This window comes from Heterocephalus glaber, unplaced genomic scaffold, assembly GCF_053883595.1.
Source record: "Heterocephalus glaber isolate CG9 unplaced genomic scaffold, H.glaber_assembly_v1.0 deba00001538, whole genome shotgun sequence".
Lineage (NCBI taxonomy): Eukaryota > Metazoa > Chordata > Mammalia > Rodentia > Bathyergidae > Heterocephalus > Heterocephalus glaber.
In genome coordinates, this window is record NW_028258333.1 from 31,824,043 (window position 1) to 31,851,594 (window position 27,552).

General features: G+C 36.2%; 1 pseudogene; it reads right to left on the reverse strand.

Annotated features, from left to right (window-relative positions):
- Positions 1 to 2,010: 2,010 nt before the first annotated feature.
- LOC101713584 (COUP transcription factor 1 pseudogene) lies at positions 2,011 to 2,603 on the reverse strand (annotated as a pseudogene).
- Positions 2,604 to 27,552: the final 24,949 nt, after the last annotated feature.

Sequence of the window (27,552 nt, forward strand, 5' to 3'; positions counted from 1 at the left end):
CCCCTGCAGGAGACTCACCAATGAAAAGGTAAGGAAACAGGATCAGAAATAGCCAAAAAAGGATTTTTCAACATATTAAATAGAAAGTATGAGAAATCCTCTTTGAAAAGACTTGGTTTCAACCTGTCTCTACATGGCTTTTCTCAATACTTCATATTTTACATCTAATTCTTCCTGCCCAATAATAGGAAGGCACAACTGCACTTTTCATAGCCTTCAGAATCCAAATCCTCGACCTCCCACAGCCTATGTGCGAGCAGGGACTGGGTTTTCTTTATCTTACAACCCTCCCATGGCATCTACCCAATTGTTTTCATGCAGAAACTATTAATTGTGTGTGTTGAATCAGTAAGACTATTAATTGTGTGTGTTGAGTATTACATAATTATTTTCTGTCTGGAACTCAGGCTGTGCTTAGGCAGAGAGAAATGAGTAAGCAGTCTGTTGCAGAAAGAATAAACAAGCCTTCATTCTATAAAACCATGCAGGAAATGCTACCTATGAGGTCTTCCCAACAGAGATTTGGGCAAACAGACTAAAATTAAAACCAGTGCTACAGCTTTTCTGCCCCAACAGCTTCAAGTCTGTGCTTTGATTAGAAACAGATGGATTTGCTTTGAGTGCAGTACTCCTGACAGCTAAAAAGTAAAACAGATATCCTTTCTGATACCTCAGAATATGCATGGCCCATGATTCAGGAAATGACAGAGAAACGTCAACACTTGCTTAAAAGTTTCCAAAATAAAATTGCTGATGCTGTTTAGTATGATTCATGTAAATATTTTTAAAGGGAAAAATCTAGACTTTTCTTTAAGAATGTAATAAATCAGATATAAAAAGACTAAGTTCCTAGAAATAAATTAATAATATTTATATTTATAGTGATCAAAATAAATGGTGAAATTAAATTAAATCTTTAAAAATTAATCCTCCTTGAATTATTTCCCCTCATTTAGAGCACACTTATCCATCATTCTTTTTTTTTTTTAAATCTGATTTGGAACCAGAAAAAAATACAAAACAGATATAGATACATAGACACAGGACAATTTTTACAATTATTTGGAAAATGTTATTTTCCCCTAATTCTTGTTTCCTTTTTTATGTGCATACAATGTTTAAATTTTATTAAAAAATGAAAATAAAGACTAGTATTTGAAGGACCCTAGTTAGCAAGACAGACTCCATATTGCTGCTGAACAACCCACCTGACTGCCCTTTAGATGAACTCAAAAGGAGGAAGCTTAGAAACCTCCTCCCCTTAGAAAGTCTCTTAGAAACAACAATTAATCAACTATTGTTTTACAAATGTTCTAACCACAGAACGTTCTGCTTCTGTACCTTTTGCTTGCTTTGCTAGTTCTATCCCATAGGGGGGGCCTAGAAACTGTTGGCCTCAAAAGTGTATAAAATATGTTAATCTCCCCCCAGTCGGGGCTCCAGTCAGATGCTCGGCTCCAGTCCCGGCCGGTAATAAACTCCTGTGTGGATTTAATATCAGTCTCTGGTTGGTTCTTTCTCACTAGGTGCAACAGTATTTTACAAAATGAATAACAATGTTCAGTGTGTGTGTGTGTGTGTGTGTGTGTGTGTGTGTGTGTGTCTGTGTCTACATAGGATTCAGTCCACTTCCATATGTGTTGTTTTCTGTACAGAATTATATCCACAGCCATCCACAATAAATCCTGGAAGGTCCATTCATTTCCTTCTGTTTTATTAAAATTCTCATGGTCCTCTATTCCCAAAAAAAATTTTTTTTTCATTTTCTCACTAGACACAAGATCTTTCTCTCTCCTTTCCACCGTGCTCACAGATCTGATCCTAAAATAGTCTTTTGCTCCTGGTTTGCAGCTCAGGGTGCTCAGGGGGAAGCTGCAGGGTGGGCTGCTCCTGTTCCCAGCCCTCCTCCCCCCGCCTGGCCTGCCTGGCCTGCCTGGCACTCAGCACCCAGAGTCGCCAAGGCTTTGGAGTCCTTGGCCCTCCAGAGTCGCTTAGTCTCTAGGGCAGGGGCCAGGGACAGGCAGAACCTGCCGAGGCCTAGGAGCACTGGATGGACATGTAAGGCCAGTTGAAGCTGCTCCCAGACAGTAACATATCTTGGATGCGAGTTTCGATGGGGGTTTTACCTACCAAACGGACAAAGAAGAGCTGCTGGATGACTGGGGAGGACACCGTGCGCAGCGAGGGCAGTCACAGCAGCAGTTTGCCAAAGCGGCTGGGCTGGTTGGGGTACTGGCTCCTCACGTACTACTCCAACGCACACTGGGACTTCTCCTACAGGCTATGTGAGTGGCATCTGACAGGCCACAGGCATCTAACGTGAACAGCACGACGGCTTTGAGGTAGCTGTACTCGGCCCAGTCGACGTGCAGCGCCTTGAGCCTCTCCACCTGTTCCTGAAAGATGCGGATGTGATCCATGAAGGCCACTACCCGGTCTGCGGACATGGGCGAGGCGTGCAGGCCAGCGGCGGCGGCCAGCAGCGGCACCACGTGCCGCGGCATGGAGCGCTGGGCCGCGTTGAGCGCGAACAGCTCACTCCAGGTGAGGCGCAGCAGGGACACCTGGTCGGTGATCTGCAGATCCGGGAAGAAGGGGATCATTTATCCATCATTCTTGCTTCTGTCTGAAACAATTCCTTTCTGAGTGTCTTTATGAGCTATGATCAAAAATATGGTGAATGCCGCTACTGCATACCATCTAAATGAACGGCAAACTCATAAAAACATTGCAGTGTGAATTATGTTTATTTAATTCTGATCAGGAAAATTGATGATATTCATTAGATTTTAACTGGAGCAGTTCCTTCTAATCATAATTGTACAGTCAGGATAAAACACTAACTTAATATGTATTCATTTTAAATTGTTATGTATTTTTAAACTGCCAAGAAAAAGAAACTTTTGTATATTTGAAGCTTTTTCCAACAGCTTTCGTCTTCAGTGTCTTAATGTGGAACTTAACCCTTACCAAAAGTAGAAGCTGGCAGAAACAGCCTTCTAGCAGAAATACTTTTTTATAATGAATAATGATAGCCTAAAACTTAATATTTTTTTAAAGTACTATATTGTTTTGTGGATAATTGAAATAAAAATTCTCCTTGAATGTGCCTGTTTATCTTTTCAGTTGCTATTCATCTATTTTCTCATTACTTTTTAAAGAAAATTGATATATCCTAAATTTATTCTTCCATTGGAAAATTTAGTTACATGTAACTTCTGAGCAGAGTTAAGTCAACTCTTTATTAAATTTATTATATTATTAATAAACTTATTCCATGTGATTAGTTTTCCATGTCAGACGAGTGTCACATTTTTTATAAGTACTTCTTTTTTTAAAAATTACACCAGCAAATATAGTCAGTGTGTCACATAAGAAAACTTAGTGACTCAAGGTAAGCTGTTCATAGAGGACCTGTGTGAAGGACATAAAACAGAATGACTGCTTTTGACTATAAGAGACAATTTTCTAAAAATGCGTAATCATGTGAGCCATATCTCTATGTATGATGCACTATGTTTAATGAAAATAAAACTATCTAATATTAAATTTTAAATGGCCAATCAAAAAAAACACATTGCAGTGTCTATATCCGCCTATTCATTGAATAGTCACTGTGTGACTTCTCACTCTTCTCCAAAGTCAGAATAACCATGGAAGGAAAACATTATGAAGAAATTCAGGACATGGAGGCAGCCACAACAGCGCAACTAAAAATATTCACAAAAGAGGACATCCAGAAATGCTTCAGAAAGTGGTAGGAATAATGGGATATGTGTGTTTGAGGAGAGGGAGAGTATTTTGAAGTAGATTAATGACAATGTGTCTTTTACTTTAGTAAATTTTTAATTTTAAATATTCATTGTATTTTCATCCACACTGAAGCTGTTTGTAGTTCCCAGAACACTCATATTCATAGATAGGCCTCATCTGATTTGTTGTTTGTAATCATTCTGAGAATACAAGTGTTTCATTTCCATTTAACAAATGAGGACACTGGACTGTAGTAATGTGGTTGTTCCAAAGTCATCACCCAAGGTTAATTTTTCCACATCTTGAGCTGCTTGGGTCTTTAAATCTTGAAGTTTCACTAGAGATCTTTGGTACTGTATTGTTCGGGTTCTCCTTTATTCTGTCTTGGTGCCTGAGGAAAATCTTGCTAATGAAGTACTTTCCTCTGGCATAGTTACCATGTGATGGCAATTTCCACCTGGAATTAGAGGAATAGCAAAAATAACAAAGGAAAGATCACAAAGAACATCTTCTGACAATAGCAAAGGTTATGAAGGGGCTGGAATGGAAAATTCTGGGAACAAGCCTGAAGCTTTCCTTAAAAGCTACACAGCACTTTATGCATAGGTATCTTCATCATTTTTCTTCAGTTATCAGTAGATGGCAATGATCTAGAAAGTAGAACTGCAGTAAGCAATTTCAGGTGAGCTAATGGTAGGAAATGACCTGAGAGTATGCATGTGCTGTCACAATTTATATGCAACTTAGAAATTCTATGGTACGGCATTAAAAAAGAAAGTCTTAGCTAGATGGTGTGTATAAGCAGTGACCCTCCGCTGCCCTCATGTCTTCACAGTAACAGCAGATACTTTCATAACTACCAGGACTGATTCATGCCATTCTCCCCTAATGCGGCTGCTTTCAAATGCTTTTCTATTGCTGCAGTAAGTGCCAATGTAGCTATATTGCTTTGCTTTAATTAAACTCTTTCAATTATAATCTAAATCCTGCATGCTTCATGCCAATTTCCATAACTATCAGCTTTAATCTGACATTTCAGAAAACAGAATTTCAAATATCAAATATGCATTTCATATTTCACTTCTTTAAAAAACATTCATGCTGTGCCAACTTTGGGCTTCCACGGGTTCATTTATTTGATCAAAAATTTAGTAATCCATTGGTATAAAGAATGCTAAAGTTATCCCGGGAACAATTGGGGGAAATTTTAATTGTGAAATGGACATTAGATATTAGTAAATTGTATAATTTAATTAAGTATCATTATAATACTGTGGTTTGTAGGGAAAACATTGTATTTTTGAGAAATATTGAAGTATTCATAAGTAATGTGCCATGACATATGCAACTTATTTATTAATGAGTACATCAAAATATATATATCTGGTTAGATGACATATGGTAGATGATATCATAATATCTGTGTACAGGGTGTGATATATATGATACATGTAAGCCTGCATATTATTATGTGATAATGTAGATTAAACAAATATAAAAATTATAGGTGAGGGGATTTATATGCTAATTATTTTGATTTTGCATCTTTCCTGCATACTTGAATATTTTGATATGAAAATATCTGAGAAAATTTACCCTGTACATGCAAAAGTCAGAGGCACAAGTTTGAAAAGAATCAAACAAAGGCTGACTTTAATCCTCAATAATTTAATTAAAGGTATATACATAGATATAGTTATTGCAACTTACAATGACTATAGTAATAGTTTAAGCAACAAGATCTTTTTTTTTTCCTTAAATTCTTTTATTGGTACATTTTAGGTATACAATACATTTATATTTATCATTAGGAACTTGTACCTTTACATGATGTATCTTGGTTCTTATTCTCCCCATTCCTTGCCCTCACTTCACCCCCTCCACCCTTCCCCATTTACAAAGACTTTGTTTCCATTTTTTCCGTTTCTCATTTTTCCTTTCCCTTCTTTCCTTTCCTCTACCCCTCCCACTTCCCCTACCCCTTTGGACCTTTTCTTCCTATTTCACATTATCAATTATTCATTTTAATCATTTTAATCCTTATTTACACTTTCAGTTTCTCACACTAGAGAAACTATTTGGTATTTACACACATGTGTCCTGTTTATTTCTCTGAAGAGTATCGCCTCAGTGTGCATCCATTTAGCTATAAATGTATCTAGTTTCTCATTCTTTATGGCTGAGTAGTATTCCATTTTATAAAAAAAAACACATCTTCCTTATCCAGTTTCCAATTGATGGGCACTTGGGCTGTTTCCAAGCTTTGGCTATTACAAACTGTGTCACTATAAACAGGGGTGCACATATATCATGGTGGTATGATTCTTTTAATTCTTTGGGGAAGATACCCAGCAGGGAAATAGCTGAGTCAAATGGGACCTATAGTCCTAGTTCTCCAAGGTTTCTCCATACTGATTTCCACAGTGGTTGCATCAGTCTGCACTCCCACCAACAATGGAAAAGGGTTTCTTTCTCCCCACACCCCTGCCAGAATTTGTTATTGGTTGATTTCTTGATAGCAGCCATTCTTTCTGGGGTGTGGAATCTCAGTGTCGTTTTCATCTGCATCTCTCGAATGACCAGTGATGTTGAACATTTTTTCCTATGTTTATTTGCTGCTTTTACTTCTTTGTCTGAGAAATGTTTGTTCATTTCAGATGCCCATTTTGTAATGGGGTCCTTAAATTTGGGGGATCTGACTTTTTAAAGTTCTTTATATATTCTAGATAGTAGTCCTTTGTCTGAGGTACAGCTGCTAAAATTTTTTTCCCACATTGTAGATTGTCTTTTAGCTCTATTGGTGGTTTCTCTTGTAGTCCAGAAGCTTTTTAATAAGATGAGATCTCAGTTGTTGATTCTTTGAGCTAGTTCCCGTGCTACTGAGGTTTTGTTCATAAAGTCTTTTCCTATGCCAATGTCTTCAAGAGTTCTACCTAACTTATCTTCCTGAAAGCTTAGTGTTTCTGTTTTAATATTTAGATCTTTAATCCACTTCAATCTTAGTCTAGTGCATGGTGATAGATATGGGTCTAGTTTTAATCTTTGGCAATTTGGAATCCAGTTTTTCCACCACCATTTATTAAATAAGCTACATTTCCTCCAGTGAGGATGGTTGGCTCCTTTGCCAAAGACGGGGTGGCTGAGTATGCCTGGAGTTGTTTCTGCATCTTCTGATCTAGTCCACTGATCCTCAGGTCCATTTCTTTGCCAGTACCATGCTGTTTTTAATCACAGTAGCTTTGTAGTATAGTTTCAAGTTGGGGATTGTGATACTCCCTGCTGTGACTCTGTTGCCTAGAATTGCTTTTGCTATTCTAGGCCTCTTCTGGTTCCAAATGAATTTTTGGATTGTTTTATCTAGCTCTGTGAAATACATGGTTGGGATTTCAATCAGCATTGCATTAAATCTATATAGCAGTTTTGGAAGTATGGCCATTTTCACTATATTGATTCTTCCTATCCAGGAACAAGGGATGTCCTTCCTTTTTCCTATATCCTCCTCCATTTCCTTTTTCAGAGTGCTGTAGTTTTCAGTGTAGAGGCTTTCTGCTTCCTTTGCTAGATTAATTCATAGATATTTCATTTTTGGGGGATGCTATTGTGCAAGGAATTATTTCCCTAATTTCTCTGTCAGTGAGTCTGTTATTGGTATACAAGAAGGATATTGATTTTTTTTTTTTTTTTTGGTACTGGGGATCAAACTTGAGACTTTACACTTTTGAGGCAGGTGCTGGAAACACTGAGCTAAATCCCCGGCCCAGCTATTGATTTTTGAGTGTTGACCTTGTATCCAGCTACTCTACTGAATCTGTCAATTAAATCTAGAAGTCTTTTGGTGGAGTTTTTTGGGTCTTCTATGTGGAATATCATATCATCAGCAAATAAAGACAATTTAACTTCTTCCTTTCCTATCTTTATTCCTTTTATTTCTTTCTCTTTTCTAATTGCCGTGGCTAATGTTTCCAGAACTATATTGAAGAGGAGTGGTGATAGTGGACATCCTTGTCTTTTCCTGAAAAAGATCTTGACGGTAAAGAAGATGTAAACAAGGGCTGGGGATTTAGCTCAGTGGTTCTGGTGCCTGCCTCACAAGCGCAAGGTCCCAAGTTCCATCCCTGGTACAAAAAAAAAAAAAAAAACCAAAGAAGATGTAAACAATTCTGCCTAAAGATGTCAGGCAAAACTCTCCCACAAGGACTGATGCTCAACAACTACACCTGCACCGGAAGGGCACTGCAGACACCAGGGAGTGAGGGGCCAAGGGCAGAAGCATGAACTGGTCTGAAAGGGCTGATAAACAGCCCACCCAGGGTGATTGGAGCACTGAGAATGAAACATCAGTCTGGAAAGCCACATACATGCTAGAGAGCTGATTAAAGAAAAACATAGTTCATTCCGCTGAATATCTCAGGATTTTTCTGCTCTCAATGTGTATCTGTTAAAAAAAAAATCACTAGAAACTGAATGATATACTCTTTGATCAGTTAGTTCTCAACTGAATTCAAGCTCTTGGGTCAAAACATCTTTTTGGTTAGTATTGTTTAGCAATAGCTTTAAAGTTTCCCCTTAATTAGAAGAAAATAAGGGTTGATTTTTCTGCTTGACTGATCTAATTTTAACTAATTTGGCCCAGGGAAAGCATGTCATTATTAAACTAACAATGATTGAACAACAAGAACTGTCAATGATAGAAAATAATACATGGATGGGTGTGTATCATTTAAGAAAATGTGGTGTGCAAATATAAGCATGAAAACTAGACCAGAGAACAAGACAATTTAAGGATGATTGTCCATATATATCATTAAAAGATGATTTCTTTGAAGTTTTCACTTGTGAGTTAATCCACCATAAACACCAAAAATGTTTTTCTGTAGGTAACTGACTGCTCTCTAGAAGCATATGAACAAACAATTCTGCCAAGCTGCTAAAACGACTTGATTCTGAACATCAGTGGCAAATGAAGACACGTCTCAGAACAATAATTATACAATGGAGGAATAAACAGTTTCAATAAGCACTTTGCATTTTTTTAAACTCCAGCTATTAGATTAAGGAAATAATACCTCTACTGCCATCTGCTTTTTTTAAGCGTCACATTTATCTGTTAAGATTGATCAATGAATGGTTTGGTTTGGCCCCAGAATCAATTTCTTGATCTTTGCATTTCAACATTTTTCTTCAAAGATAATATACATTGAATATTAGAAGAAGTACCTTTGTAGGAGTTGTTAATTTATTTTTTGTCAGATGCTGCATACATATCCTTAGCTTCTTAATAGTAGAAGACTGCCTGGCTTCACACTTTTCAGACTTTTTCAGAGTTTAATGTCATACTATTTAATTTTTACTCTAATTTACAGGAATGGGGAATTAATTGCTTCTAATTATATGGTTATGACCTAGTATTAGGGAAAAATTACTATTCTGAATCCAAAGATCTGTGTAAGAGACAGCATTGAGAAATTTTAGGAATCCAGAAAACTTTATAGTGAATAACATCATAGTCCTTAGTAAGCACATTTACACCAAATCCTCAAGAAGAACTAGAACATCTGTGAGGCTTTTTCCAACTTGAATTCCCTGGCTACCAATTAGAAACGGAAAATTTCTTAAGTTGTTTCTGTATCCTGTAGTAACTATTCAGACTCTAAGTTTCTGCTGGAGCCCCTGGTCAACTCTGAAGGAAAACACAGAAAATGTCAGCATTTTCAGAGAAGAAACAATTGCTCTTTAGCTGCATACAACAAGGATGTGGAAGGGATACACAAATATCTGAACTGTTATTTGTTTTTAATCAAGAAATATCTAGGATAAACCTCTTGAACTGTTTCATTGAGTACATGGGACACAGCCCTCAGGAAGACTAGGGCCACAGCCTGAAGTGTCATCTAAAATTTGAAATATTTAAAGCGCCAGTATAATCTCTTAAAATGCCTGTAAATTTTCCATTCCACTTCTGATTTTATCAGTTTCTTTTGATGTAAAAATAGTTTCGGCTACCTATAGGTTAAATTATCAGTGCTTTTCATAAATGCTTGAATGAAAGCAATGTTCTCAAAGATAGTGCCATGCTTATTTCTCTATTTATCCACCTAAACATGTCTATACATATCCCCAAAACATTGACATGTACCTAGCTTGAGAAGCATGAGCTACACACAATCTGAAGTTTTCTGTGTAAACCACACTCTCCTGAGGATAATGTTGAGGCCTCTGAAACTCCAGAGATAGAGGACTGCCTGCTCTTGGTTCATGCTTGGAGACGGAGGAAAAAAGAACTTGCTCTCAGTTAAACTAAAGAACATTCAAGGGAAATACAATGCTTCTCTCATTTAGGTCATGTTCATCCCTAGATCAACAACAGTTGAACTAAAAATTGAATACTTTAGTTCCCCCAACATAAAATACTGGAGATTTGATCCCCAGGATCAGGTGGGATGGAATGGAGGACTGTAATTGGAAATCTGAGCCAGAACTTTGACTGGAGTGGGGAAGAAAAGCTTCCCCAGTGGGAAAACTACTATTGTCTCAAGTCATGAGATAAGAAGTCCTGGGCTTGTGCAGATGACCCACCAGGCTCCTCTTCACCCTTGGGTCTCAGTCTAGTCAAGGTACACTCAGAGAGGTCTCTTTACCCCTGGGCATTGTTAAAGTTATTCTATTCATGTATTCCCTTAGGTGAGAATTGGAGTTGATTAGTATTGGTATTATTGAACCCATTGTATGAACTTTTAGTTCCAGAAATGTTCTCTTGTTCCCAGCACCTTAAACATGGTGGGTCCTCATTATAAATACTGACTGGTTGCAAGAGTAAATAATAATCACTTTTCTACTAGAAGTTAATGGTGAGTCAATAATATGACTAATAAAAGACTTTTATGGCTCTGTGTGTGTATATGTTTATGCTTCCTTGCATAAACTTTTTTCTACAATGGTTTGTTTTCCATACAGAAAGGAATTGGATATATCTTCCTGGTCCTATATCCATTTAGATTGGGCTAGAAAAGTCAATCAATCATGAAATCTAGTTAATATGCTATTTGCAGCAGCTGTGGGCACAGTTGAAATGTTTTTCATTCATACCAATATCATCATTTCAATGGAAGCTATAGAAAAAAAAGTGACGCTTTTTGGATTGGCTTAAATATAAGCCATAATTCAGCTGGCTAAATTGCAATGATGTGGAAAAGTGTACAAATAAAGAAGTGTCTTATTTGTTGGGGCTCTTCCTCAATACATATATGCAGAAACTCTTCAGTAAATTATGATTGGTTGGTTATTTCCCCCAAGTAATTGCAAATACATATTGCAATATGTTAATCACCTTCAGGCTCTATTCACCATGCAGGACAAATGGAAGCCTCAGACACAAATGTTACCAGTTATGATCCAGGTCATTTGGAAAAGAGTTTTCTAGAGCTGGCATGAATTGGTCAGAGTTCAGGACAAACGTGATTGGACAGTAGAAAATAAAATGATGTCATTGCTTAAGGCAGCTGAGACAAAGGGTCTGCAGACTGCACCTTAATTCCTATACTGTCTTCATATCTGTCAAATAAAATTAATGACTCATTCCAAACAACAAATGACTGCTGTTTGAAGCTATAAAAAAAATTACATTGTGCCAGGGATTTAGCTCAGTGGTGCCACCACCTCCCTCACAAGCTCAGGGTCCTGAGTTAGATCCCTGGTACCAAAAAAAATAAAAAATACTTTGCAAGGTCACTGCATGTGAGCACATACTTTACTAACCTCAGGATGAGATAGTCAATAGGAAAATAATGAATTTGAATCTGATGAGTCCCAAGAAATGACCAAGTTTTATTCTTTTTATTTAATTATCATCATATTTTATAGGTATTAGTACAATTATTTTCCCTCATGGAAGCAATGTGATAATCTGATGATGATGAAAATACAGACCTAGGCAGCATCATAATTTCAGAACAAAATTAATATGTGAACAACCAAAATAAACAGGGAAATAATGAGCTTTTAAATGATTGCACAATAGTAGGCAAGAATCTAAGTGATCTTTTTGTTTTGTTTTCTTTCATTTTTGAGACAGGGTCTCACTATGTAGTTCAAACTGACCTTGAATATACTAGAGGTAATCCAGGCTGGCCTCAAACTCTAGCAATCCTCTTGCCTCAGTCTCCCTGGAAACATAGTCATGAATCAGTATGATTTTGCCTTAACATGTACACAGATCTTAAACTTAATTCACTTTTATAAAGTGCTTTTTTTGTTTGTTTGTTTGTTTGTTTTGTATTTTTGGTGCTGGGGACAGAACTCAGAGCCTTGTATGTGCTGAACAGATGCTCTACCACTGAGTTACATACCCAGCTCCTAAATGCTTTACATAGAATATATCATTTAATCCTCAAAACTATGAAAAGGGTAATATTATCATTATATCCATTTTGGAGATGAGAGAACTAAGGTTCAATGAGATAAATACCTTGCCCAAGTTTATCCAATTAGTAGATGACTAAGGTGAGATTTAAGCCTAGACTCTCTGATACAATATATGCTGTATTTTCTGTAACAGTATTCTGGGGGTGAGGGGAGAAGATGGAGACAGAAGCAGAGTGAGAAAGAAAGAAAAGATGAAGATTGTGCCTATATACAAGTTTTCCCTTCTTCTAGCTAATGGCTTATTGAAGAAGGGAGATTTTGACAAAGGTGATGGTGTCCTGCTATATTTTGCTGAAGAGATCAGTGACTGAAAAAACCTGAATGCCTATACAACCACTCAGTTCTCTGGAACCTTCAAAATCACTTTAGATGGGATGTCAAGTTGTATTATAGAACACTAGCTCATATTAGGTCATCTTTATGGCTTACTTACTGGTGTGATGGAAACCGTGTAACATACTGCCTGACAATGTCACAAAAATAGACTACTATAAGAACTTTTTAAAAAGTAAGTTGGAGAAGACAGGAAGCATTGACATTCTATATATATATAAAGGTAATGGCAATACTTGTAATAACTTCTATAAGAAAACATTCTAATATTTTGAATTATCCCATAACATGAAAATTCTTCATTAACCCGGTATATTTAATGGACAGAACTATACTATTTAGCAGAAAGTGTCTTGATCTTCAATTTTGTCATATATAGCAATAGTCTTCTTTTGGACTAGCCTGAGTTCCATGGGAGGTAGATCAGTATTGAATAAGAGAATAAATGCTGGACTCAATATAGGTTTGAGTTCTGGTAACACATACTTGTCCAGCTGTGTGATCAGCTTAAGTTCTCTGAATTCTAATTTTCCATCATCTGGAATAATAGCACTCAAGTATATACTGGTAATATGTAAAGAAAAAATAATGTAAAGCAAGAAATGCATTTACCACAGATCCGTGTATGTGGTAAATGCCAATCAATGTAACCATTATTAAATATAATAGTATTTTCCAGTTCCAGCTAGGACACCGCAAGCTCTCTCCACAATGCCTTTCACACTGACTATATCCATAAATCCTAGGTATAATGCATGGAGCAGCTGTTCAAGAACTCTGGTAAGCCAATAGTAACAGATGTACTGTGGAAGAAGCCCTGAATTAGAAGTACTTTGAATGGATGGTTAAATTTACCATATTTATTTCTCTTCAGTATTCCATAACCTAACTTCAAAAAAGTCTCAGATACACAAAGGCATCAGAACAGAGGAAGCTCAATAGAATTCCATCCTGGCTTGAGGATTAGCATGGAAGGTCTCATAATGCTCAGAGAGAAGTGGGAAACTATCATCTTTTTTTCTTTCTAGTATTGTCCCTTGCCCCAATCCATTATGACCTTTAGATGCTTAAAATTCTGTGGAATAGGAAACATCTCTAATACAAGGAACTGTGTGCCCACTGCTCTTTGTGCCTGTCCATTCTCCTACTGCTTGGTTCCAGACACTAGCACATTCAGAGGAGTAGAGTGGCAGTGCAGACTCAATAAAATCCCATGTGTTTCAGCCAGGGGACTCCAGGGAATCAGAAAGCACTGGTGAGAATGCAAAGAGGATAAAACCTGGGGAAAGGGAGCCCATAAACCTATTAGCTGGTGAGTTTACCATTGATCTGTGTAGTTTTGAGCCTTACTCATGTAACCTAAACCTCAAAAACTGAACTAAGTTCTAGATCTCTGTCCACATTGGCCACTGGGTGGCATGTGAAGGAGAAGATCCAAGCTGCACTGGAAAAGTTTTGAAACCAAAACTGACACTAACCACAACCAACAGAAGGCTGGATGGAACTTGTGACCTGAATGCCACTGAATGTTTTGCCTGTGAAAAAAAATGTCATCATTCTCTGTAGAATTTTTTTTAAAGGCAGTCTCATAATGTAATATATAAAATGTTCAGAATACAATCTGAAATTACTTAGAATTAAAAAGCTAGAAAAATCAATTTGAATGGGAAAAAACAATCAACATATGTCAACTTGAAGGTTACAAAGATGCAGAAATTATTTGACAAACAATTTAATACAGCTATTTTTAATACAGCTATTTTTTAAATGTTGCAAAAAGTGAGGACAAAGATTCTTAATGAGTGGATAATTGGGAAGCACTATTTTAAAATAGAAGTTATAAAGAAGAATCAAATGGAAATTTTCAGGTTGAAACAATAACCTAAAAATTAAAATACTACTTTATGGGTTTAATAGCAGAATGGGGCTGATAGAGGAAAGGATAAATAAATTTGAAATGAAATGAACAGAAACTATATAAGCATAACATAAAGAAAATGTTTTGTTTGTCTGTTTGTTTAAATAATGAGCAAAGATTCAGAAGCCTGTGCAGAAACACCAAAAAGTTTGATATTTGTGTTACAGGATCTCATAGAAAAAGGGGGGTAAATATGGTATAGAAAATGTATTTCAAGAAAAAGTTAAAAAACATCTGCAGTTAACCTGTAGATCTAATGAGTTTAACAGAGCCCCAAAAGGATCAATACCAAGAAAATCCATGCCTAAGGCACCCCTTAATCAAACTGCTTAAAGTTAAAGAGATGATATTAAAACCAGCCAAAGGGCCAGGGATTTCGCTCAGTGGTTTTGCCACCTGCTGCGCAAGCTCAAAGACCGAAGTTCGATCCCCAGTACCAAAAAAAAAAAAAAAAGAAAACAACCAAAGAAAAATATCACCCTACTTCCAAGATAAAACAAATTTTTAACACAAGAAAAGTATTTCTCATCAGAAATAATGGAAGCCAGAAGAAAGCAGAACAACATTTATAAAGTGATGAAAGAGATTACAACCCAAACTTCTATATTCAACAAAAATATCTATAGAAATGATGGTGAAACACAGACATTTACAAATGAAGGAAAACAGAAAATTCACAGAGAGTAGAACTGCTTCAAAATACTTACTAAAGGAAGCTCTCCAGGAAATATACCAGAAGAAAGTTTTCATCAGGATGAAAAGAGGAGCCTGGTGTGGTGGTACATGCGGGTAATCTCAGCACTCTGGGAGGCTGAGGCAGGAGGATCAGAAGTTCAAGTTTTGCCTGGGGAGTGGAGATATAGCTCAGTGCCAAGACGCAGAGTTCAATTCCCAGTACTGCAAAGATGATAGATAGATGATAGATAGATAGATAGATAGATAGATAGATAGATAAATAGATACTATACTATTTGGGTTAAGTATAGTAGATCATTTTTCTCCCTTTGATTTCTTTAATATTTGTTTGATGATTTAAAGAAAAAATTACCTTTTCGGATGGGGCTTTTGAAAGATGTTATAATATGTAAGACAATTATGTCATGAAAAGAAATGTTAAAACACTTACATGATGATATAATTTCTATATCATACTTGTGGTAAAATTACTATAACTATATAAAAAATAAATATAGTTTATAAACTATATAAACAAATATGTGTCTGTAAACCCTAGAAGAACCCATTTTAAAAACTACTCAAAGAAATGTAGAAATAGGCAATAAATGAAATGCTAAAATATGTTCAAATAACAAAAGAAGGCAAAAAAGGGGGACCAAAAAACAAAGAATGAAAAGAGCTATTAGAAAATAAATAATAAAATGGTAACCCTAATTCCAAAAATATCAACAATTACATTAAATGTAAATCAAATAAACATACAAATTAAGTCAATGCTTATCAATATATACTTGAATCAAAGTGATCCAAGTCTATTCTGTCTGTAAGAAACTCAATTCAAATCTAATAATGTAGGTAAGTTAAAAGTAATAGGATAGAAAATATGTATGCTGTGCAAAAGCTCATCACAAGAACACTGGAGTGGTTATGTTAAGACCAGACAAAGTACACTTCAGGCAAAAAAAAAAAAAAAAAGACAAATACTAGGGGGATAAAGAGTGACATTACCCAAAGATAAAAAGAGTGAGTTCAAGACGTACAACCCTACCTCCATAGTCTTCTAACTAAAGCTTCAACTTACATGAAGCAAAATCTTAAAACACTAAAATGAATAAGTAGAAGCTTACCTGTTTAGTTGGAGACCTCAACACTATTTTCTCAGCAATTGATATAAGCAGTAAAACCATCAGCAAAGTTATAAAACTGTGTAACATGATCAACTCATAGGATATCCTTGACATTTATACAGCACTCCTTCCCCTAAAGCTACAATGCACTGTCTTTCCAAATACACATGGAATAATTGTGAATATAGAATGAAATTCTATATTATACTAATATAAAGAATAAGTGCTAACGTAGAATTACATCATACAAAGCATGTTCTCTGTCTATAATGGAATTGAAGAAGAAAAACTCTATTAGTAGGTAATAGAAAGATATTAGGTAAAATCTTTAACACTCGAGAGCAAAACCAACTCAGTTTCAAATAATTCATGATTCCACATATAAGCCTCAAGGGAATTTGCAAAAGAGATTTATTTAAATGGAAGTGACAAATTATCAGAATTTATCAAACACAGGTAAGGCAGTGCTTAAAGGAAATTTTAGTGCTAAATCCCAATAGTAAAAAAGAAAAATCCAAATCAGATGAGATCAGGGGCATTCATGGTGCTATGGCTACAGACGAAAAACCCAAATTAATAAACCTAATACACCTAAGCATCCACTACAAAAAGAAGAGCAATATAAAAACCAAAGAAAGCAGGGAAAAGTAAATAATAAAAATAAAAATAGAAATTATTGAAATAGAAAATGAGAATGTAAATGAAGTCAAAACTTAGTACTTTGAAAAAGTTAATAAAACTGATATATTTCTTGCAAGACTGACAAAAAAGAAAAGATACAAATTATCAGTATTGAGAATGAAAGGGAAGTTATCACAACAAAGCATGCAGAATTAAAATGGCAATAAGAAAATGCAATAAACAATTACGTGTGCATAAATTCAACAATTTAATATACAATTGACTAATTCTTGGAAACTACAAGCTACCACAATTCAACCAAAATTATATTCTCAATGATTTTATACATATTAAATATATTGAATCCATACATAAAACTTTCTGAAAAAGAAATCTAGTTAGTTTTACTGGTGATTTTTTATGAAACATTTAAGAAATAAATATGAATTTAATGAAACATCTTCCAGAAAATAGAGTAGAAAACACTTGACAACTCAATTTATGCAGCAAGTGTCAAACTGACACTAAAATTGGGCAAAGACAGAATAGGTACCACTACCTGCCAATATCCTTCAGGAATAAAGGAGCAAAAATCATTAGCAAAGCATTCACAAATTGAATCTAGCAATCTATCAAGATATAAGAAATAATGAAGTGGGAAATTATCCCTACAATGCAAGGCTAGTGTAATATTTGAAAATAAATGAATATAATCTACCACATTAACAGTAAAGAAAACATTATGTCACTTACTGCAGGAAGAGCATTTGACAGAATTCAAAATCTGCATAATAAAAACCCTCACTTAACTCAGAATAGAAAGAAACTTCTGCAACCTAATGAAAAGTATCTACAAAACAGGCCACACCTGATATTTTACGTAACTATAAACTGAATGGAAAGCTGAATGATTCCACCAACACTGGGAACAAAGAAGCAGGTCCAAACTTATCACTGCTATTCAACTTCATACTGGAAATAAAATGCTAGTGTAATAAGGCAAGAAATATAAATTGGAAACATACAGATTAGAAACGAAGAAGGAAAAAATCTCTTATTTATAGGTAACATGATTCTTTATGTACAAAACCCAAAAAAAACAATTTTTAAAACTTATAAAACTAAATGGTGAGTTTAAACAGTCCCAAGATACATGGAAAACATGTTTATCATATTTTTATAAATAGCAATGGAGAACTAGAACAACTGAAAACCAAACTTTAAAACAGTAACATTTACAATGCTTCCAAAAATATGAAATTATTAGGTATAAATCTAATAAAATACTTCAATGCTGAAAACTTTAAACACTAAATAAGTGACAGATAATTAAAGAGGGCCTAAATAAAAATATAGAACATATCGTGGATATTTTATATTAAAATGATTTAAATTTTGTAATTCTATCAAGATCAAGTGTTTTGGATGAGGAACAACTGGAGCATTCATCCGTTACTGGTGAGAATACAAAATGAAACAGCCACTCTGGAAAACAGTTTTGTATTTCTTATAAGGTAAAATATATATTTACCATATATTTACCATATGACAAAACACCTTTTTTAAATTATATTGGTACATTTTAGGTATACAATATAATGACATTCATCATTGGAAATTTGCACCTTTATGTAATCTCACTTGGTTCTTATTTTTCCCCCCTCCCCTGCCCTCCCTTCAACTCCTCCATCCCTCCCTATTTATAAAGACTTTGTTTCCATTTTTCCATTTTCTCATATTAATTCCATTCCCTTCTTTCCTTTCCTCTAACCCTCTCACTCCCCCTTCCCCTTTGCTTTTTCTTCCTATTTCAAATTATCTATTATACCTTGTAGTCCTTATATACACTTTCAGTTTCTCACACTAGAGAAAACTATTTTGTATTTACATGTGTGTGTCTTATTTATTTCAATTAAGATTATCACCTCAATGTGCATCCATTAAGGTATAAATGTCTCTAGTTTCTCATTTTTTATGGCTGAGTAGTACTCCATTTTATTTATTTTTTTTAAACCCACATTTTCTTTTTCTAGACTCCAGTTGATGGGCAATTGGGCTGCTTCCAAGTTTTAGCTATTACAAATTGTGCTGCTATAGACATGGGTGCACATATGGTATGGATCTTTTAATTCTTTGGGGACGATACCCATCAGGGGAATAGCTGGGTCAAATGCAACTTCCAGTCCTAGTTCATTGAGGTATCTCCATACTGATTTCCACAGTGGTTGCACCAGTCTACACTCCCACGAGGAGAGGAACAGGGTTCCTCTTTCCCCACAGCCCCACCAGCATTTCTTATTGGTTGATTTCATGATAGTGCCCATTCTTTCTGGGGTGAGGTAGAATATCAGCATTGTTTTCATTTGCACCGCTCGAATGACAAGTGATACTGAACATCTTTTCATATGTTTATTTGCTATTTCTATCTATTTGTCTGAGAGATGTCTGTTCATTTCAGCGGACCATTTTTGGATTAGGTCTTTAAATTTGGGAGGTCTGATTTTTTTAAGTTCTTCATAGATTCTAGACAGTAGACCTTTGTCTGAGGGACAGCTGGTGAAAAATTTTTCCCACATTGTGAGTTGTCTCTTCACACTGCTGGTGGTTTCTCTTGCTGTGCAGAAGCTTTTTAATAAGAAGATATGCCACTTGTAGACTGTTTGTGCTAGTCCATGGGCAATGGAGGTTTTGTTCATAAAATCTTTTCCTACACCAATGTCTTCAAGAGTTCTACCTAACCTCTGTTCCAGCCGGTTCAGTATTTCTGTTTTGATATTTAGATCTTTAATCCATTTTGATTTCAGTTTAGTGCATGGAGAGAGATGTAGATCTACTTTTAATCTTTGGCAAGTTAAAAACTAATTTTTCCAGCACCATTTTTTAAAGAGGCTATCTTTCCTCCAGTGAGGGTGTTTGGCTCCTTTGTCGAAGATGAGATGGCTGCGTGTGTCTGGCATTGTTTCTGCATCTTCTAATCTGTTCTACTGGTCCTCAAGTCTGTTTCTTTGCCAGTACCATGCTGTTTGTATCACAGTAGCTTTGTAGTAGAGTTGCAGGTTGGGGGTTGTGATACCCCCTGCCATGTCTCTGTTGCCTAGAATTGCTTTTGCTATTCTGGGTCTCTTCTTGTTCCAAATGAATTTTTGGATTGTTTTCTTGAGGTCCCTGAAGTATGCTGCTAGGATTTTAATTGGGATTGCATTGAATCTCTATAGAAGTTTTGGAAGTATGGCCATTTGCACTATGTTGCTCCTTCCTACCCAGGAGCAAGGGATGTCTTTCCATTTTCTGATATCATCTTCCATCTCTCTTTTCAGAGTGCCATAGTTTTCAGAGAAGAGGTCTTTGATTCCTTTCATTAGGTTGATTCCTAGGTATTTCAATTTTTTGGATGCTACTCTGAAAGGAATTGTTTGCCCTCTCTCTCTCTCTCTCTCTGTTGTTTGTGTAGAGGAAAGCTACTGATTTTTGTGTGTTGACCTTGTATCCAGTTACTCTACTGAACTTGGTTATTACATCTAGACGACTTTGGTGGAGTTCTTGGGGTCTTCTATATAGCATATTATATCATCGGCAAACAATGACAATTTGACTTCATTTCCTATCTTTATTCCTTTTATTTCTTTCTCTTGTCTAATTGTGGCTAATTCCAATTTTTTGTACGGTTTTTATCATAAATGAATGTTTCATTTTGGTGAATGCTTTTTCTGCATCTATTGAGATGATCATATGGTTTTTGTCCTTGGCTCTATTGATAAAGTGTATTACATTTATTGATTTGCGTATGATGAACCATCCCTACATCCCTGGGAAGAATCTCACATGGTCAGGGTGTATGATCTTCTTGATGATCTTCTGCATTCTATTTGCCACTATCTTAGTAAGCATTTTTTCATCCATGTTCATTAGTGAGATTGGCCTATAGTTCCCTTTTTCAACTGGGGCTTTCTCTGCTTTGGGGATCAAGGTGATGCTTGCTTTCAGGAATGAATTCGGGAGTATTGCTTCCCTTTCAATTTCACTGTAGAGTTTAAACAGTAATGGCAGTAGTTCCTCTCTAAATGTCTTGTAGAATTCAGCAGCGAAGCCATCAGGACCCGGGCTTTTCTTAATTGGTAAGTTTTAATTATGTTTTGCAATTTCATTGATTGATTTTGAGTCATTTAGAATTTTTAGGTCGTCTTCATTCAACTTTGATAATTCATACTTATCTAGCAATATGTCCATTTCTTTGTGTTTTCCACCTTATTAGCATATAGGTTCTTGAAGCAGGTATTGAGGATCCTTTGGATTTCTGCTGGGTCTGTTGTAATTTCAGCCTTTTCATTTCTAATTGCATGGATTTGGGACTTTTCTTTCCTTTTTCTGATAAGGTTGGCTAAGGCCTTGTCAATTTTGTTTATTCTTTTGAAGAACCAACTCTTTGCTTCTTTGATTTTTTGTATTACTCTCTTAGCCTCCATTCCATTGATTTCTGCTCTGATCTTATAATTTCCTCCCTTGTATCAACTTTGGATTTGTCCTGCTCTTCTTTTTCTAGAAGTTTGAGATTCAGCATCAGGTTGTTTAATTAGGCTCGCCCCGTTTTCCTAATATGAGTATTCACTGCTATGATTCCCTCATAAGACTGCTTTCATTGTGTCCCATGGATTCCAATATGTTGTGTTGTCATTGTCATTTAATTGTAGGAACTGTCTGATTTCTTCTTTAATTTCCTCTGTGACACATTGGTTGTGCAGAAGTGTGCTGTTCAATTTACATATATTTATGAAATTCTTGCAGTTTCGCTCTATGGTCTGATAATATACAGGGGATAACTTCAATCCCTTTGAACTTACTTAGACATGTTCTATGTGTGAGTATGTGGTCTATTTTGGAGAATGACCCATGTGGAGCTGAAAAGAATGTGTATTCTGATTTTGTTGGGTGAAATACTCTGTAAACATTTGTTAAGTTCATTTGTTCAAGAGTTTGAGTTCTAGTATTTCATTGTTTATTTTTTGTCTATTTGATCTATCTATTTGTGACAGTGGGGTATGAGGTCCCCCACTGCTATTATATTAGTGCTCATTTGATTTTTCGTGTTCATTAGTATTTGTTTTATATAGTTGGGCACACTAGTGTTCGGTGAATATATATTTATGATTGTCATCTCTTCCTCTTGATTTGTTCCCTTTACAAGGATGTAGTGTCCTTCTTTGTCTCTCTTAATCGGTGTTGGTTTGAAATCCACTTATCTACAAAGAGGATAGCTACTCCTGCTTTTTTTTGGGTTCCTGTCTTATAGAGTATTGTTTTCCACCCTTTAACTTTCAGTCTATGTGGTTCTTTTCAAATTAAGTGTGTTTCTTGTATGCAGCATATTGTTGGATCTTGTTTCTTGACCCATTCTGCCAGTCTATTTCTTTTGATTGGTGAATGAGACCATCAGTATTGATGTTTATAACTGATATATATTGAGTTATCATTGTCATGACTTTTTCTCTTTGTAGGATTCTCCCCATTTGCTTTAATTTCTTGTGATACCTGATGGATTCATTCTGCTGGGCTTCCTGGGGTTGTAATCCTTGTTATCTTTTCCAAGGATATTGTCTGAAATTTTTTGGAGTGCTGGTTCTGTATTCATGAAGTTTCTGAGGTGCTATTTGTCATGAAAGTATCTTATTTCACCATCAATTTTGAGAGAGAGTTTTGCAGGGTACATCAATCTGGGTTGGAGGGTGTTTTCCTTTAGGGCTTGGAATACATCATTCCAAGCTCTTCTTGCCTTCAGGGTTTGCACTGAGAAGTCTGCTGTAATTCTGATGGGCTTTCCTTTATATGTGATTTCTTTCTTTTCTCTAATTGCTTGTAGAATTTTTTTCTTCTATTGGGTTTCTGGAATCCTAACTATTATATGCTTATGTGTAGATTTTTTTTTCGAAAAGGCTAGTTGGAGTTCTATATGCCTCAGTTATCTGTTGTCAAGTTCTTTCCCCCTGCTTGGGAAGCCTTCTGCCATCACTTCTGTAAACAGGGTTTTTTTTTTTATGTTGTCTTCACTCTCTCCTGTTTCTTCATTGACTCCGATCCATTTTATGTTATTCTTCTTTTCATCATCTAGCAGCAGCTGCTGGATTGATTTCTCATGGTCCCTTACTATTTTTCTTTTCCTTGTCACTAATTGCAACCTTATCTTCTGTGTCTGAAATCCTGACCTCACATTGGCTCATTCTGCTGCATAAACTTTCAATGGAGTTTTTCATCTCCTAGAAATCTGTTTGCATCTGTTTTATGGATTCCATTTGTTTCCTATGTTGGGATTCCATCATGTTCCTCAGCTCCTCTATTTTTTTAATCTGTGTCCTCTCTAGTTATTAATCATGTCTTGCACTTTGGCACAATCTCTGCTGTTATCTAAGAAATTATTTCTGATTTCATTTTTTCTAGATCCTCTTTTGTTGCCAGTTCAGGGAGTCAGAATGGTTGAGTATCAGACTGTTCCATCCCATTTCCCCTTGGGGTTGCTTTAGTTGATCTGGAAGTCTGGTTTTGAGACTTGTTTGCATGTCTTCTCATTTCAGGGGGATGGGGGATGTATGGTATTGGCACCCACGTGGCTCACCTCCTCAGTACTGGGGATGGTGGTATGGCAGCCCAGAAGATTCACCTCCTCTGAGCTGGGAGCAGCTCTGCTCCTTTGCACTTGGGGCAGTCATGCCCCAACACTTCTCCTGAGTAATTACTATTGTGTCATAAAAACATATGTTTGCAAAAAAAAAAACTTTACTCAAATATTTTTAGCTCTGTACATAATCCTCTAACTAGAAATGATCCAGTGGCCTTTATTAGATAAATTATTAGGCAAACTGTGGTACATACACCCAGTGAACTCAAAAGTAAAGATGATGAACAAACTTAATACATGCAAAAATTTGAATAAACCTCAGAAACATTATGGTGAGTGAAATAAGCCTATCTTAAATGGTTATATATCACACAATTCTGTTCCTACAACATTACCAAAAAGACAAATCCTTAGAGTGACAGAAAATAGATCAGTGGTGCCAGACTTTAGAAGTAGGGGGAAGGTGGTATCTCCACAAACAGACAGCAGGAGGAATATTTTGGGGCAATGGGACTTTCAAAAAAAAATTTTTTTGGTAGTGGGGATCAAACTTGGGACCTTGTGCTTGCAAGACAGGCAGCAGAACCACTGAACTAAATCCCTGGTCCTCACAATTCTTATTCTGTTGGTAGTTGCATGATTCCACATACTTTTTTAAATTCTTAGATGATAATTTTTCTACATATTAATTTTAAAAAATAAAAATATAGTAGACTTGATAAAAGCTTTTTGTATTAGAGATGTTCTCAACCTCAAAAAAATAAATTTCTAAACTAACATTGACTTAATCAAATATAGATATAGATATAGATATAGATATAGATATAGATATCAGAAGTTCAGAAATAAGTAGTTACTTGTATGGTTAGCTGCTCAGTAATCCTGTCAAGGCCACCAGCACTTAGTATTTTCAGTTCATTCTCTTTAGCTCATTCTCTATCCATCCTCTTACTTGTTTGCCTCCTAGTCCAAATATGGCCACCACAGCTGCAAGTATTAAAATGTTGCCAAGCACTTCAAGAAGAGCTAATGAGGAAGTCCAATCTGCCTAGTCATTAAGGAAATCAAAGCTTTTCCAGATGACCATCCACTTTGAGCAGATTTTTCTTTACATTCCAGTGTCCAAAACTGGGTCAATTACTCAACACTAAATCAGTGACCAGTGAAAGATAAAGAGGTTACTTTGATAACTTAACAAATAATTTCCATGGATGGGCTAGATACCTTGCTTCCCTAAAATTAAGCAAACCATACATACCAAAAAAAAAAACCTATCTGCTTTTTCTCTTTAAGAGTATGAGCTAGGGCCAGGGATTTAGCTCAGTGGTTTTGCCTCCTGCTGTGCAAGCACAAGGACCCAAGTTCAATCCCCAGTACCCAAAAAAAAAAAAGAGTATGAACTAAAATTTTCCCACTTTTCTCCCACATAATATGTGGAATTTTATAAAAAGACTGCTTCGCTTTTGAAATACATATATTTTTAATTAAAACAATCATTTAAATCCTCATCAGAAGTGTTCTAATAGATCTGGTCTGAGTTATAGAAATTACATCCTGGATAACCTTAATTTCACATCAAGAACTTTTAAAAATATACCAAAAAATCACCTGTGAATGTAACTGCTGAGAAATTAGTGCTTTGGAGAAAATAAACAGATATGAGTACCTAACAAAAGTCTTAAAGTGTTTTCATTCTATATTCTTTCCCTTTTAGAAATTTTCTTTCACTACATTTTTCCAGCCACCAGAAGACTGAGTATTTTCTTCAAAAATGCTTGAGTGCCAGTGTCATTTGCTTAGGGCCTGCAGATAACAGAGCATGGGTCAGGGGAAGGGTCTTCAGGAAGGCAATAAGCACACCAGACTGTGGATGACAATATTCACATTCCTCTTGTATCATACAGACTGCAAGTAGGTTTCTATTTTTTTCCTTTGCAGCCTTTGCTCATCCCTGATCTCATTTTCAACTCTCAGGTTTTGTGCAAAATTCCCAACCAGAGAAAAAACATTTGGTATGTTGGGCTGTTTGTCCCTTTATAGTCTTGTTGATCTTTGCGTCTGGCACCTCCTTACATTCTGTAGTTTCCCATGCAGATTACAAAACTTTTTCAAAAAGATTTATTTTAGTCAAAGACAGTGTCAAAGAACAAGATTAAGTGTTTATGTAAGTGCCTGCCAGTTGAGCAGCATTTAGGTGCTCAAGTGGAAATCCAAATGAAATTTAAATACTTTCTCTAGGTCTACTTTTATAGGAATCTTGCTAATTTAAGGTTACATTTTTTCAATCCTAAACTTTACTGAGCATTGCACAGATAAATTGAATATTAAACTGCTAATCTACATGCTGCACCAGCTGTAGAAAAAGGTACAGTGTCTGACTCACAGTTACTTTCCCCTCAGGGAAGAAAGAGGAAATGTTACCCTGGGCAATTTGTTGACTCACCACTCTTTATTGGGAGGTGACACATCTTTTTAAGGATAGCAATCTAAAAAAAGAAAAAAAGGACTAAGATATGTTATGTACATGTACAAATTCCCCATGATAAATGTCATCACTATTTTCTGCAAACATGTTCTAAGAAAAATACATTAACAAAATTTTAAAAACCTAAAAATAAGAAGGTCAGATAGATGATTAGTGGACATCATAATTCTACAAATTGCTCTTGTTGGTATTCTCCTCCAGGCTGGGTGGGAGCCTGGAACCAGTAGGCCTCTTTAAACATGGTAATTCACACTGTGTGCTTTGTCTCTCTCAGAGTGAATCCTAAAGCTGTCATGTGCCTGTCACTGTCCTGTCTACTTAAAAGTGGAGATACTTTGATGGATGTAGCTAGCAGTTACCATTAATTAACATAGCATACTCACAGCTCCCAACACAGAGGAGGCCTCAGAGTCGGCATGCCATGGCTCCCAGGCCAGAGGAGACTTCCAGGTCACCATACCATAGCTCCCTGCCAGGAGGAGGCTTCCGGGTAGGCATGCCATGGCTCCCAGCATGGACAAGGCTTCCAGGTGGGCATGTTGTGGCTCTGACCATGGAGAAGGCTTCTGGGTGGGCATGCCACAACTCCCAGCATGGACGAGGCTTCCAGGTAGGCATGTCCTGGCTCTCAGCCTGGAGGAAACTTCCAGGTAGGTGTGCCACAGCTCCCAGCACAGAGGAGGTGAGCCACGCAGGTGCCAGGAACACACGTTCCCCCCTGCCCGCCCTGTTGAAATGACAAGACAGGGAAACAACCCTCAGAACCAGACTTCCAGATCACCTATAGCAACCACAAAGAGAAACAAGATGGAGCACTCTGATACTCAACCACCTGGACTCCCTGAACTGGCAACAAAAGAGGATCTAGAAAAAATGAAATCAGAAATAATTTCTTAGATAACAGCAGAGATTGTGCCAAAGTGCAAGACATGATTAATAACTAGAGAAGACACAGATTAAAAAAATAGAGGAGCTGAGGAACATGATGGAATCCCAACATAGGAAACAAATGGAATCCATAAAACAGATGCAAACAGATTTCTAGGAGATGAAAAACTCCTTTGAAAGTCTATGCAGCAGAATGAGCCAATGTGAAGACAGAATTTCTGATATAGAAGTTAAGATGGCAATTAGTGACCAGGAAAAGAAAAAAATTCTTTAAAATTGTAAGGGACCATGAGAAATCAATCCAGCAGCTGCTAGATGATGCAAAGAAAAATAACATAAGACTGATTGAAGTCAATGAAGAAACAGGAGAGAGTACAGCCAACATAAAAAAAAAAACTGTTTACAGAAGTGATGGCAGAAAACTTCCCAAGCAGGAGAAAATAATTGGACATACAGATAAGTTGAAGCATATAGAACTCCAACTAGCCTTCACAAAAAATAATACACATAGGCATATAATTATTAAGATTCCAGAAATCCAACAGAAGAACAAAATTCTACAGGCAGTTAGAGAAAAGAAACAAATCACATACAAAGGAAAGTCCATCAGAATCACAGCACACTTCTCAATACAAACCCTCAAGGCAAAAAGAGCTTGGAGTGACATATTCCAAGCCCTAAAAGAAAACAGCCTCCAACCCAGATTGATGTACCCTACAAA